The sequence below is a fragment of the Thalassophryne amazonica genome, chromosome 22, assembly GCF_902500255.1.
Source record: "Thalassophryne amazonica chromosome 22, fThaAma1.1, whole genome shotgun sequence".
Taxonomy (NCBI): Eukaryota; Metazoa; Chordata; class Actinopteri; order Batrachoidiformes; family Batrachoididae; genus Thalassophryne; species Thalassophryne amazonica.
This window is the reverse complement of record NC_047124.1, coordinates 33,832,222-33,847,246: the sequence shown is the minus strand read 5'-3', so window position 1 is coordinate 33,847,246 and position 15,025 is coordinate 33,832,222. Positions and strand designations below refer to the sequence as shown.

At 42.7% G+C, this 15,025-nt stretch overlaps 1 protein-coding gene across 1 annotated transcript in view; it reads right to left on the bottom strand.

The window, feature by feature from the left end:
* The window catches only part of LOC117503795 (NLR family CARD domain-containing protein 3-like), a 554,615-nt gene that overhangs the window by 314,889 nt on the left and 224,701 nt on the right, over positions 1-15,025 (bottom strand). The gene's annotated exons all lie outside the window — the stretch shown is intronic.

The window sequence follows — 15,025 nt, the reverse complement described above, 5'->3', positions numbered from 1 at the left end:
AAACCTCTAATCCCTTGTTCTGAACGGGGGACAGGGACATATGTTGAGTGATATTTTTTTAAACAGCAATGTTGATTGTGATAATAAAGTATTTTGTTGTCACATACATTATGGTGAAATTCTATCCTAGGTATTTTGGATCCTTTGAATCTATGAAGCTTAAAAAAGAAAAAGTATCGGTATCGATATTGGCGATACTGTATTTACTTGGTATCGGATCAATACCAAAATTCCCAGTATCGCCCACCTCTAATGGCTGATCTCTGTTGTGGAGGGGCGTGTCTGTTGTTTTGACAGTTTATTACAAACACCTGGAATAATATGTTTTAATATAAAGCATACATTGTATGTTGTCATGTGGTGAAATGTCTTAACACCATTAGCCCCTTTAACAGCTATCCATTGAGTTACTTTATTGCTTGATTCCTGAGCAAATAAGCGGCTCATAACTTTTAATGCTGACACGAAACAGAATAGTGAATCAGACAGTGAACGTCCTGAACTTTCACACTCATGAAAACAACGGCTGTAAGCTTCAGAATGTATCCTATGATATATGAACATGCATACTTAGTGTGACGCTGTGCAATGTAAAGTTTGATGGTTTATTCAACTGTGAAGTCACGTTATCAGTCATGTTAATGTAACGGTAGACTAGTTTAGTGTTAGCTTTTTGCACATTCTCATGCATAGTCTAAAAATAGCCTGATGCAAAACTGATTACTTGCTGAACTGCTCAGAACTAAGTTTTTTTTATATATATATTTTTTTTCTCTTATAGTTTCATTCTTGGTGTTTCACCACTTAATGAGAAAATAAAGGAGCAAGATGCTCATTTCCTGGTTCAAGGGAAAATAACCGGAGTTTGTCTTGTTGTTTAACTGTGCTAACGTGGGTTAAGCTACATAACGCAGAGGGAGATCAGTATAGTGAAAAACCACACTGCAGTGAGTTCAAGCAAAGATGGAAGACTCTACCATGGACACCAACTATGAATCCACTGTTTTCTAAACTGAAGGGGTGAAATCTGAAGAGAATTCACAGTGACTGCCCTCTCTTAAATGATCAGTCCACACAGCGTCAAGAGGTAGCTCCAAGTGCTCATCATCTTCAAGGTCCGTCGTGGAGGCTCCAGCCAGAGCGAGAGCTTCAGCCGAAGCAGCAGGAAACAAAGTGGCCTATGATTAAAAAAGTAAAAAAAAAAAAAAAGCCAGACTGGATTTAGAAAAAGCTTCACTGGATGCAGATTTAGAAGCACAAGCAGTTGAGCAAGAAGCGGAAGCTGCACGGGTGAAGGTGGAAGTTTTAGAAGCAGCCACAGCTGTAGAAATTGAAAACCGGGCTGACATATAGTGAAGAACTGGACCTTCTCATGAAGAATCCATGCTGTTCATGTCACAGACCCCAGAGCTGCCTTACAACTGTCCTGAGACAGACTACAGGGATGCTGTGGCACACCAGAAATAGTAGAAAATGCCTTGTTCAAAAGACTTGATAGCTTCCCTCATCTGCCTGCCAGCGAAAACACAAAACAGAGAGTTCAGTGATGTTCTCATGGAGCTGCTGGCAGCCAAAAAATGATGGGTATTTTCCTGGTCTAGCCTACCTTGATATTCCTCGTGGGATAAAGCCCAAAGTGGAGAAGTTGCCCTCAGGCCTACAGGAAAACTGGCTCCACACTGGCTCAAAGTACAAGGAACAACACAGAACAACTTTCGCCGCTTTGCATTTTTTGTGGACTTTGTCTGTGGTCAGGCCAAGGCCCGAAATTACCCAAATTTCATGTTGTTAAGCAACAGCCAGGCTTAGAGCAAATATGAAAGACCTCTAGCAAAGTGTAGTGAAGTCAAGACTGCTACAGCTGTGCACAAGACAGATGTTTCTGCCACCGTTGACTCAGGCTCCACAGCCACTACAGACAGTGACCCAGCTCGATACTGCCCCGTGCACAGAAAAGCTCATCCCTTGGAAAAGTGCAAGTCATTCAGAATGAAAACACTGCAAGAACGTAAAACCATCTTAAAGGATCATAAACACTGTTTCAGGTGTTGCCTCCCTGAACCACCTTGCTAAGGACTGTCCAGCAACAGTGAAATGTGATGAGTGCGACAGCCAAAGACTCTGCTGTGCAACGCTCCCAGATAGATCTATGCTTCCCCCTCCATCGCCCACTCTACAAGCGTGCACATTGACACAAAGCAGTTCAACACTCGAAGTGACATCACGGTGCACTAAAGTCTGCAGCCAGGGCAGCCTCCCACACTCATGTCTTCCCCCAGGCTCAGCCAGAACGCTCCATCAGGATGTACATCATACTCAATGATCAGCGTCACCGCTCTTTGGCCCGCTCTGAATTTTTCCCTCTCTTCGAGGTCGAGAGCAGTCTGTCACCGTATCTGAAGAAGACCTGTGCTGCCACCACAGAGATGACAGGAAGAAAGGCTGCAGGCTTCCAGATCAAAGCAGTGAATGGAGGCGTGTGCCTGGACCTTCCACCTCTCATTGAGCGCAATGAAATAATGACCAACAAATCTGAAATTCCAACTCCAGAGGTAGCCCTCACACACTCCCAACTCAGACACATCGCTCCGCACATTCCCAAGCTGGATCCTGATGCTGAGATGATGATCCTGCTCGAGAGAGACATGATACGTGTGCACAAGGTGAGAGAGCAGGTCAGTGGTCCTCAGAACGCACCCTTTGCTCAGCATCTAGATCTCAGTTGGGTGATTATAGGTGAAGTGTGCCTTGACAATGCTCAGAAACCAATCCTTAGCGTCTTCAGAACACACGTTCTCCAAAACGGACATCCGTCACTCTTGTGAGCGCGCGTTTTACTCTCTGCTGTTCTGCTTTGCAGTGTGTTGACAATAGTGATGAGTGTAAGAATGACAGCTCGCCTCGACGCGTGTGCTGAAATCACTGGAATCTTTTAATGTGAAAATAAATGTTTATATAATTAAGCCCGCGGTGTCTCAAGGTCGGCATCCAGGCAGATTAACCTTGAGGGGCGGAGTTTCTCGGTGAAAACATCTCCAAACTCAATAAAAATACATGTTATTTGGTCACCTTTCACATGGGTCAGACTCATCAATAAAGTCGATTTAATGTCCAACAGTTCATTTTAGGTCAGCTTGGTGTATAAATCTCATCGTTCCAGGCAGTGATAGTTGTCAGCTGGCCGTTAGAAACAAGTTAGACAATAAAAACAGCTGATTTCAGTAAAACAGCACACAGCCTGAGCGTGATTTCACCGAGGGGTCAGTCATGGAAATTTGAATTCTTGCCTTCCGATTGGTTACTTTGCCGAAGTAACCTCGTGCCGACCTTGAGAATAAGTGAGAGTTTGCTTTGGGAAAAATGACAATGCTGATATTTCTTCTTTTAAAAAAAAAAAAGGTGTGGGCAAAAAAAAAAGGTGTGTGGTGCTGTCCGTGGTGCTGAAAGCTGTCACTCACAGAGAGATGAGAGAGGCTCAAACAACTCATTTCACACAGTTATTAACATAAAACAGCTTGTGTTTGAGGCACTTTACATTTCTGATGCAATCAGTAAACTTTTTGTCTCTATGTGACCCACCAGAACAGCACACTGTCTCCGAATTTACCTCTTTATGAATTCAAAGTAAACTAAAAGTCCCAAAACAAACAAAAAATGCATAATCTGATAGCAGGTGGTAAAATCACAAGTCAGAATTTCAATACATCCACTTGGGAAATGATTCACGATATTAATACCAACATTTTGGCATCAAAATTAATCCTATATCTTGAAAATAACCCCTGACCCCTTGAATGTAACAAAGTATGGTCTATTTTCAATTATCTGGCTATTCTGCTATGTGTAAAGTTTGTCCATGCTCTTGAAAAACTTTATAAACACAATTCTTTCACAAAGGTTTTATTTCAGTCACACTGTGAATAACAGGAGGAGGCCATGCTCTTCAAAACCTTTAAAAACATAAACCATTGTCAAAGGTTTTATCAAATCTTTAGCCTGAAATCTCGTTTTTAGCTTGGCCATGACAATTGATTTACTACAACTTGCCATGCTGTGACTTGAAATTACTACATGTGTAATTGCATGATCACTGTAATAATATCAGTACGTATGTAGCTTTTGTGACTTCTCAAAAACAAGTACTACCAAGTCAGGAGCATTATACGAGGTCTGTTAGAAAAGTATCCGACCTGTTTTTTTTTTTGTTTTTTTTTTTCAAAAACCTGATGGATTTGAATCACGTGTGCTTGCATGAGCCAACATTGAACCTTTGTGCACATGCGTGATGTTTTTCACACCTGTCGGTTGCGTCATTTGCTTGTAAGCAGCCTTGAGGATGGGTGCAGTCTCTTGTCATTTTTTCTTTGCAAGGAAATGGCTGAACAACTGGAGCAGTGCGACTGCATCATATTTAGCCAAAAAACTGGGTGACAGCCAGGTGGAAACCATTTGGATTATTCAGACGGCTTTTGGTGACGATCCTCTGGGCATCACACAGATTAAGGAGCAGTACAACCGGTTTAAAGACGGCCGCACAACGGTGGAGAGCGAGCCACACTCCAGTTGGCCATCAACATGCAGAAATGATCAGATCCAGGGGTTAATTTGAGCCGGATCCTGCCGGAACAGGATCCGGCACCTCTTGATTTTGACCCCCCTGTGTTCCGAGACTTATTTGGGCTGATTCGGCACCTCTCGTGAATAAAAAAAAAAATATTTATATGAAAAACGTTTTAAAATGTACAGTGGTCCCTCGCTATAACTCGGTTCACCTTTCGTGGCCTCACAGTTTCGCGGATTTTTTTCGTCCAATTTTGCATGCTTTTTTTTTTTTTTTTTACAGCGCGCTGAGTCCTCACCAAGCAGGCTGGTCGCAGCACCATTCTGCATGTCTGTTTGTAAGAATCTTCTCGCCCAGAAGAAAAAAGAGCACCAACAACTCCCCCTAACTGTGTTCTTCACTCGGAAAACGACACCTGCAGTGAGACCCAGTGGAAAAAGACAGAAAAAGACAGCAGAGCGGCGCCAGGAAGCAGAGGCGCGATCAGAGGAACTGTGAAATACTGGTGATGTGGAGTATTTTGAACAACTAAATGGTGAGCATACTTTGCATTCGTAGGCCGCCGTGCATGCGTTTACACATAACTAAGACGCGTTACGAATGTCATTTTTCTGTCATTCCTGACATTCTTAATGTGACTTAACGCATCTGAATAGGTTTCTTAATAGTGCGTGTTGGTGCGTGATATTCTTGATATTCGTGGAGCATGTTTATGCCTGTCAAAAAATCTTCCACGAATGTTACACACCACCCTCATTTCGTCTCACGTCGTGGAGGTCACAACTGAGCGTGTTGATCCGTCTTGATGAGTATTGATCCTTAATAGAACGTGACAACGTTCGTAGTGGTTCCTGTAATGGTTCTTGGAGCCCAAACTGTCACACGTTATTACGAAGAGACACGGAAACTGTCAAGTTTTGACACGACTTGTAACGCGGCGTCACATTTAACTGCGCGCCAAAACAAATCAGTTTTCTGTCACGTGCGCACAATTAAACTCAGCTCCAAATGTCGTTCCACAGTTCCTGCTGAAGCTCTGCTTTTTTTTTTTGAGGCCAGGTTGGGACTAATTTCTTTGTCCCACAGCCGCTCCTGTCCACCCCGTTGAATTTCAGACTATTCGCCCTATTGAGATATCCAATAATCACTGGCACAAGAGAGGGGGAATCTTGCGTGCCAATGAGTAAACTTGTCTCATTGCGCGCAGAGCATCTGAACCTGAAATAAGATTATTATGAGATGTTACATCTGTGACAAACACAACTTTACACATACATTGTCTAACTCATGTGAAGGAATGAAAACGCAACTGTTACCAATCCATTACAGCATATATATTACAAATAATAACCTTTGAGACAAGATTCCAAATGTGTTCTCCATCACATGACAACCTGCAGCTGTAGATGATTTCTCTGTGATTCTGGGAGCGATGAGAGAGTCTGCAAGTCTGCACAGACTTTGTAAGTGTCTTAGCTGTGGTTAAACTAAAAACACAGCTGTAGACCCACGACGCATAAGAACAAACACTAACGTTCTCCTCCACCCAAAATACACCTAAAATCTCTTTTTGATGACAACATAACATAAAATGTGCTCCTGAAACCTTCTTGCCTCTCAATCAGGTCATGCTTTCCACATACACCATTTTTTGATTGTTCCTGCTCAGACAGCAAAGCAGGGGCACGTCCAGATGGAAAGAGGGTATTGTATGGGGGGACATGCCCTCTGCCACACCTGTTGAATAAAGGTCTGCTTTTGAAGACATTTTTCATAATGCTATACTCATCTATATTATAATAGCCAGTTGACGTCTGTGTGTGTGCATGCGTGCGTGACTATGGTGAAATCGGAGAGAGCTGACATTTGCCAGTTGGCAACTTTACGTATTTTGGGTCACGGATGAATGCTGCGAAAATGGAAAGTTGATGGGACAAATACTTTTTGAGAAATTATGTTTAGCTAACCAGTAAACAATGGACAATGTGCTGCAATGCATCATTGGAGTTTGGGGTTTGTGGGTTTTAAATGTTGTTATTGTGGTTCATGTTAGTTTAACAGTGTTGTTAGTCTTATTGATTTATTGTGTTTTTGTTGTTCAGTTGGTTTAGTTAAGTGTTATGCTCCCAGTAAAGGCAGCGCGGCCCAATTTCTAGTGTGTGTGTGTGTGTGTGTGGGGGGGGGGGGGCGTTCTGTCTGCGACACCGGCACCATAAGTAAAGTTAGTGCTTTTAATGTCTTCCGCCACGGTCTCTGTTTGTCAAATTAAAAGCATATAGGACAGTTTTATCTCCACAAGTGTAACAGGGGTAAGAATACAGCTGTTGACACAGATGTTGTGAAGATGGCCGCCATGGGTGCCATCCTGCTGCCAGAGGACACGACAAGGGATAAAACAAGATTTTCAAATTTAGAAGAACAGATTCGGAGACTCACACAGGAACTCAACTGAAAGGATGAATTACTTTTCCAACTGTTTGATGTCACCTCGAAACAAAATCACCAAATAGCAGCTCTCAACAACACTCTTCTGGACACAGTTGTTTGGGATTCACAAACCTGTCCCTCAAGTCCTACCTCCTGTTCAACCCATCCATCCATCCATCCATCCATCTTCTACCACTTAGTCCAATTAAGGGTCGCGGGGGGCTGGAGCCTATCCCAGCAGTCATAGAGTGTGAGGCGGGGTACACCCAGGACAGGACGCTAGTCTGTCGCAGGGCCACAAATAGACAAACAAACACAGACACACCCACACACACACCCACGGACAATTTTAAAGAGTCCAATCCACCTAACCCGCATGTCTTTGGATGTGGGAGGAAACCGGAGCACCCAGAGGAAACCCACGCAAACACGGGGAGAACATGCAAACCCTGTTCAACCCCTCACCAGGTATTAAAAACAGTGACTCTTTCAAACCGCTTTTCTGTTTTGTCATCGAACTCACCCGCTCCAGATGCCCTGGTTCAGCATTAATCTCCACACGCTCCTCTGGAACCACTGAACCTCCACTCTGAACATGTCACAACCAATTCACCGACTGTTCGTCCTTGTTCTGTTCCAATTCTGTTTTCTGAGTCCACTAGTAAACTTCAAAGGGATACCGGGCACCCCATAAAATCTTCCACCAGGCGAAACATTTTGAGAGAGGCTGTCAGACGAAGGTCCAGCGGGGCTCGGGGCCTGTCTCCTCCTCAGCTGCCGGTCTCATTGCTGCCTGTGCCTTCTCGCCCGCCGGCCGCGCTGCGGCTAATCACAAGTTTTGAATATCATGCAATTGTTTTTAGCATCCCCACAATTTTATCTGTCACTATTTTTCGGCCACCCAAAAATTCTGGTGATTTTATTAATGGGTTTTCAGAATTTTTAACCATTTTACATAGTTCTTATGACAGGATCATTTTGACTGGTGATTTTAACATACATATGGACAATCCTTCAGATCCACTCACTGTTAAGTTTTTAAACATATTTGACTGAATGGATTTTACTCAACATGTCACACGGCCGAGTCATGGCAGGGGGCACATCCTGGACCTTGTGATCACGCTAGGTTGTCCGGGAGTGTGTCCTCTATTTGTGACTTAGCTGTGTCTGATCATTTCTGTGTATTTTTTAACATCACCTGTGATTTACAGAGGAGGGCCCCCGCGAGAACTGTGAGGAGCGTCATCTTACTCCGGAAGTGGCTGCACATTTTAAAGAGGTTTTAGATCAGTCTCCTGCTATTGTTTTACCTGCCCCCTGTGATTTTATTCTTGAAAATTTTAATAGCAAATTAAAGTTTGCTCTGAATACCGTTCCCCCTCTCAAAATAAAACATACTTAAAAAAAAAAAAAAAAAAAAAAAACCTCTTTGGCAATCCGAAGAACTTAAAAAATAAAAAAAAAAATTGCAAGGTGGCGGAAAGGAGATGGAGAAAAAAAACAAAATTAAATTAAACTAGCAAGTATTTGCAGAACAACTATAAATTTATAACACTGAAATTAGGAAATCATGCAATCAGTACTTCTCAAGTTTAATTAACAGTCATAAAAATAATTCTCAAATTTTATTTTCAACTACTGAAACCCTTCTTAACCCGAATTTTAACAAGTCCCTTTTTAATATCACAGACTCCATGTGTGAGAAGTTTGCAGACCACTTCAGGAGGAAGGTGGACACTATCAGATGTAACATCTTATCCTCACAGAGTAATATGGTTTTAAATGCATCTGAGTGTCTGCCTTCACCAGAGGAAACTCTGGACAGTTTTGTCCTGGTCGATGCTGAGATGCTTGATAAGGTTTTCTCCTCAGTGAAGCCCACCAAATGTGATTTAGATCCAATCCCGACAAAGTTTTTTTAAAATTATTTTATGGATCTTTTAGAGATGAGCTTTTAAGCATCATGAATTGCTCTCTTCAAACGGGGGTCTTTCCTTCTGCATTTAAAAGGGTGGTGGTGAGGCCCCTGCTGAAGAACAGCAATTTAGTTTCCAGCGATTTTAACAATTTTAGACCGGTGTCCAATTTACCATTTTTAAGCAAAATTTTAGAAAAACTTGTGTTGTGTGTTGGGGGGGGCGTGGCTGGCTGTGTTGGTGTTCTTTTCTTTTCTTTGCTCTCCAGGTGGCATGAGGGCTGATTTGTCTGTGGAGAAAGTGCTGGCTGAAGAGTCCTCACCCTTATTAGCGTCATGTGGAACACCTGTGGCAGGAGCTCACGTGCGGCCTTGAAGACTTGCAGCTGGAGCAGATAATTGGATGGCGTTCTGCATATAAGTCATGTGTGATTTGAGCAGAACTGCCGGGAACTCGACCTTGTGACGTTCGTTTGTGAGACGCTGAGGATCGCGCCTGGGTTTGACATATCGAGCCCGTGAAGCAGGGAAGGGTGAGGACACATGCTGTCAGCACACGCTAAAGGTAATTAAGTGATTAAGTAATTGTTGATAGTATTTTGGTGTTTTGTTACACAGTAAACTGAGACTGTGAAGAGAATTGTGCAGCTTGCTTCTCACTGCGGTGGCGTGCAGGATAAGTGATCCTCCACTGGTTGTGAGAGGCTGCTCATTTGTATAAAGATAAAAAGGAACATTGACCTAAGTGTGTTGCTGATGGCGTGTGTTATGCGAAAGATAGAGTTGTATCTGCTGACTCACCTCACCTTCTCTTTGCTCCACAGAGAATCGGTTCGTCGTGTCCACCTGGGGGGTGTTTGGCGGTGGTAGTGGGTCCAGGAGCGCCGAGCTTTAATCCTTGCGGGCGCTGGAGAACGTGCCACTTATCACTCCACCAGAGGGACGCTTTTTATGTTTTACATTTGTAAGCACAGGTGAAAAATAAATTGTTTCTGTTGGGAACCGCCTTCTGGTTATTTTTACCGCTGGGTTCTGTCAGACGCAGGTCCGCTCCTCAACCTGCGTCGACACATAACAACTTGCTGTTACTGAGCTTAGTGATTTTATTAATTCCCACAATGTCCTAGAGCAATTTCAGTCTGGATTAAGGGTGAACCACAGCACCGAGACAGCCCTTTTAAAGATCTTAAATGATTTTAGATTCAATTTAGATTCTAAAAAGTTGACAGTGTTGGTTCTACTGGATCTGAGCGCAGCTTTTGATACAGTGGACCACACTGTCCTTTTAGCTCGTTTAAAGAACATCAGCCTCTCTGGTGCTGTCTACAAATGGATTACTACAAATGGACAGGACTTTTATGGTAAGTCTCGATACCTGCTCTTCTCAGGTTCATGAAGTCACATGTGGTGTGCCCCAGGGTTCAATTTTGGGACCAGTTCTTTTTAACCTGTATATGCTCCCGCTTGGTTATGTCATCAGGAGACATGGAGTTAGCTTTCACAGCTACGCAGATGATACACAGCTGTATGTCTCTGTGTCTCCGGATGACACAAGGCCAGTGGACACACTTTTTAACTGCTTCTCAGATATCTAATCCTGGATGGCAGAAAACTTTCTCAAGCTCAACCAGGACAAAACCAAAGTTTTAGTTATTGGTCCTGAGGCCCTGAGAAAGAAACTTTTACCAAAACTTCAGTCACTTTCTTTTAATTCATCTCCACAAGTGAGAAACTTGGGTGTAATTTTAGACTCTGAGCTGACTTTTATTCCAGACGTTAAACATATCACTAAAATAGGTTTTTACCATCTTAAGAACATCACCAGAGTCCACCCCATTCTCTCTCAAGCCAACACGGAGACACTGATGCATGCTTTTGTCACAAGTCATATCGACTATTGTAATGCCCTGCTTTCTGGTCTTCCTAAAAAGAATATATCCGCCCTCCAACTTTTGCAAAATTCTGCAGCTCATGTCCTGACAAGGACTACAAAGCGGGAGCAAATTACACCACCTTTAAAATTGCTGCATTGGCTCCTCGTGTGTTTCAGGATCGATTTTAAGGTTCTTTTAATGGTTTTTAAATGTTTTAATGGTCTTGGCCCTTCCTATCTTTCAGAATTGTTTTTACCATATGAACCCTCACGTTTTCTGTGCTCCTCCGGCAGCAGACTGTTAGTCATCCCCAAAGTCAGAACACACACTCACGGCGAGGCTTCTTTTCAGTTTTACGGTCCTCGTCTCTGGAATAGTCTGCCAGAGGGGCTCAGGGCTGCAGAGAATGTTCAGGTTTTTAAGAATAGGCTCAATACTCATCTTTTTAGTTTAGCTTTTATCATTACTATCTTGTTTAAATTGTTATTGCCTTTTATTCTTTTATTCTTCTAATGTGCGTGTGTGTGTGGTGAGTGGTGGTGTGTATGACATGGATCACGGGTGGAATTTTGTGGGTTGAGGTTTTTACGTGGGTATATGGGTAGTTCAAAGGTACCATTTTTACTTTGTGAAGCACTTTGTGTCGCATTTAATTGAATGAAAAGTGCTCTATAAATAAAGTTTGATTGATATCCTTGAATGCAGAAAAGACAAAATGCTCTGCATGTGTGCAGTTTTGATCACAGACAAACTGGGGAGAGCTGACATTTGCCATTTGGTATGTTTATGTATTTTGGGTCAAGGATGAATGTCGCCAAAACTGAACATTTTTACTACCTTGAAAAATGAGAATTGCCGTTATAATGTCGATAAACTGTACGGAATTAGTTTTGTTTATAAATGAAACCATGAGTGAAACTCCAGAGAGAGAGAGAAAAAAAACAGTTTCATTCATGGTTTCATTGGTTCAAACAAAACTAATTCAGTTTATCAACATTAACTGCAACTCTGTCATTTTTACAAAGTAAAAATATCGCAGATATCTTCTAAAGTAACACACTAATTCTGAAGGTTTGCGTGTTAACTGAAACACACATCAAAAGGCATTGTTGGAAATTATATTTTGCGTGGGTTTGCTCCGGTTTTCTCCCACATTTTAAAGACATGCAGGTTTGGTGAATTTGAAACTTCATAATTGTCCAGGTCTCCCTTGCAAAGAGGTCTCAATCGCAATGGGACTAACCTGGTTAAATAAAGATTAAATTAAACTTTCTGAGTCACCATCTAATCACCCCCCCCACCACCACCACCACCAATCTCCCCTCATTGGAAACAAATGCACACTAGATATACTTTATACTTTATTGATCTCACAGTGGAGAAATTGCGTTTACACTCCAGTTACCTCAGTCAGCAATTAGTCCACAGTTATTACTTGTTTACGGTAATAATGGCACACATCAGAATTAAAGGCAATACATACACATTTGACATTGTTTATATGCACTAAGTTTGAAGAAGTCCGTGATCCGAATTGAGGCAAGTGGATGAAGGCCACGCAGCAACCCAGAGATGCGCCGCCATCAGCTTGGGGGGGGGACGTGGGCTGCAGGTAATTGCACCGCCCCGCCGAAGGGGGAAGGAGTGACGTAGCAGGCGCCGGAAAGGTGGGGTGTCGATGGGGGAAGGAGGGGTGGGGGGGGAGGGAATGGAACATGCTTCAGTCCTGTGAAAAGCAGTTTATTGTCTTTGTGAGATGAAATAAGAAACAGCCAATGTTCCCCAGACCGAAACAAATCCCTCTGGAGGAAAAACAGTTGGGCAATTTGAGCTTCAGCCTTGATAAGCTTGTAATGTTATGGTTACAGCAGTGAAAAACACTTTTTAACAGTTCCACTTGCACAACCAAATCCCAATTATGAATTAAGAATATTCCCAATTATGAATTAAGAATATTCCCCGGCCTCTGAAATCTTCAGCTTCAATTGCAAAGCACGCATCTGCTCCAAGATGTCATTGCAGTCTGAGAATGCACTGCCTTGCCAACCTCGTTAATCATGACGGACAAGCGAGAGGGCCGTGGTTCTTGATGCCGCTGTCTTGCCAATTTTTCGGTAGATCAGGGCAGCACATAAGCCATAAAGTACCAACCCTGCTACCATGAGATCAAATATGAATAAATCCTCGACTTCCTCAATGGAGAAAGGCGCCAAGCATGCAACACGCCAAGACCCCCAGGAGTCAAAGACATAGCCCGCAGGATACATTCCATCTGGGCAGGTAGGATCACCCGGTCCTGACCTTCTTGTAGAAAAAATGGTGTCAATAGCATTCAAAGACCAGCTGATCAATTCCATAGTTAATCCAATAGTAGTTTAATAGATCCAGAATCCAATATAATTTGAGGAATTCACAGTCTGGTGAAGTAGGGACTTGAAGGTTAAAGGCAGAGAACAGAGAAAAGGGAGAATGAGGAGATGCGACCGCCCTCGTCGGAATCCCAAGCAGATGTGTGTGCATAATCATATTGTGCAGCTTTGAAGTGTGTATTCTGCGTGCAGTTCTGTGCATTGAACCGTCGCATGCATACTGTACAGCTAAATACAAATACATGTAATGTGACGCCCTGAGTCTGCACCAAATGTGTATTTGAGGCTGGAGGAGGTGCAGGGTCATTTTCTACCTTTATGTTGATTGGAATCAAAATTCTAACAGATGTCAGATTGTGACATCTGCTGTCTTTGATGAAAGCTTTGACTGATGCAGCATTTTTAAAATTGACAGCCGCACAGAAAACTGATTGTGGCAAAGACATTCAAATTAATATTTCAAGTTCTTCAAGTCGCTTAAGTGGTCACCATACTGAGGAGTTTTATATGTATTTTCATGATTATTGGAACCAGTGCTACATTTTCCATCCTAATGCCTCATTGACGTGAACAAGAACTCTGTTGATGTTTATTGAACACTTAAATACACAGCAGGACTCCAGTTTAAAGAAGATCTCTAGAGTTGTGAAGATTTGTGGGTGATATATGGTTGGAGTTTTGCTCGATCCATGAGAGTGTCTGTTGGACCTTTTCCAGGTTTATCCAGGTTGGAGGCTACAGGCTGCTGAACTCCTGGCTGACCAACTCAAAAACCAGCAGCAACACGCTTCTGCTGCAGCTCATCCTGCTCACCCTGCAGAAGCTCTCTCTCAAGGTGGATCACCTCAGACAGGTACCGTATTCTTTTCCACTCTATGACTAGCCTCTGGTGCTCTGCCTGACCTCACCTCTACTTTTAATGTCCTCTCCTCCTCTCCTCTGCTCGCGCCTGAAGTGCGCCACTGACTGTGACTGTGCTTTCTTTAGGACTGGAGATGGAAACTTCTAGTCCTGTTCCTGCTATAAAGATGCCCACTGCTCCACAGCTGGGAGACAAGTCCAACATTAAGCCTCGAGTTCTCAAGAAGCCAAGGTATGAGCACAGCACCACCTGGTGGTTGAGCCCCATTACTGCTGTCAGCTGCTGTTCACAGCCTTCTACTTTCATGTTACATTGCACCAGTCCATAAGTGTGCTATGTGCTGAGTGTGTTTATGAAGCACCCTGAGGGACTCCATCAGATGGAACTGCACTCCATTTAAACTGATGGTGATGTCATAATTAATTGCACCAGTTGTGTTTAATTTGAGGAAAACAAACCTCATTAAGTTTTTTAAATATTCAGAAAGTTCTGCCTGATTATGACTGAGCCTCTTCAAGTAGCACATACTACATATCCTTTCTGTTATCATTTACAACAAAAACTCACTGAAATGTTATATTGAAATCATTTGGAATATTATCAATAAACACTGTGAAAGCTTCTCAAGGTACTAAAAATAAAAAAAAGTTTGTCAAATATTTTAGATTTGTACTCGTCATCGTGGTGAGGAAGCGTCTCTTGGTCTGTTCCCGGATAGGATATCTGCATGCTGGTTAAACGGTCGCAATTAGAGCTTTATTGGCAATGTGTTATAGGATCCGGTAATTGTCCTTTCTAAAATAACTCTCAATCTTATCACCATAGGCCTGCTTAGTAGCTTTAACTGATCTGTCAAAGGTTTATCTGGCCTGCTTATAGGCATCAACATCACCAGAGCTGAAGGCTCGAGCACGTTCATGTTCACATCTGCTTTAAAACACAGTTTTGACCTGTTGTTTCATAAGCTTCTTTGGAATATAAGAGTCAGTACAGAAGTTTATATATCCAGTAACA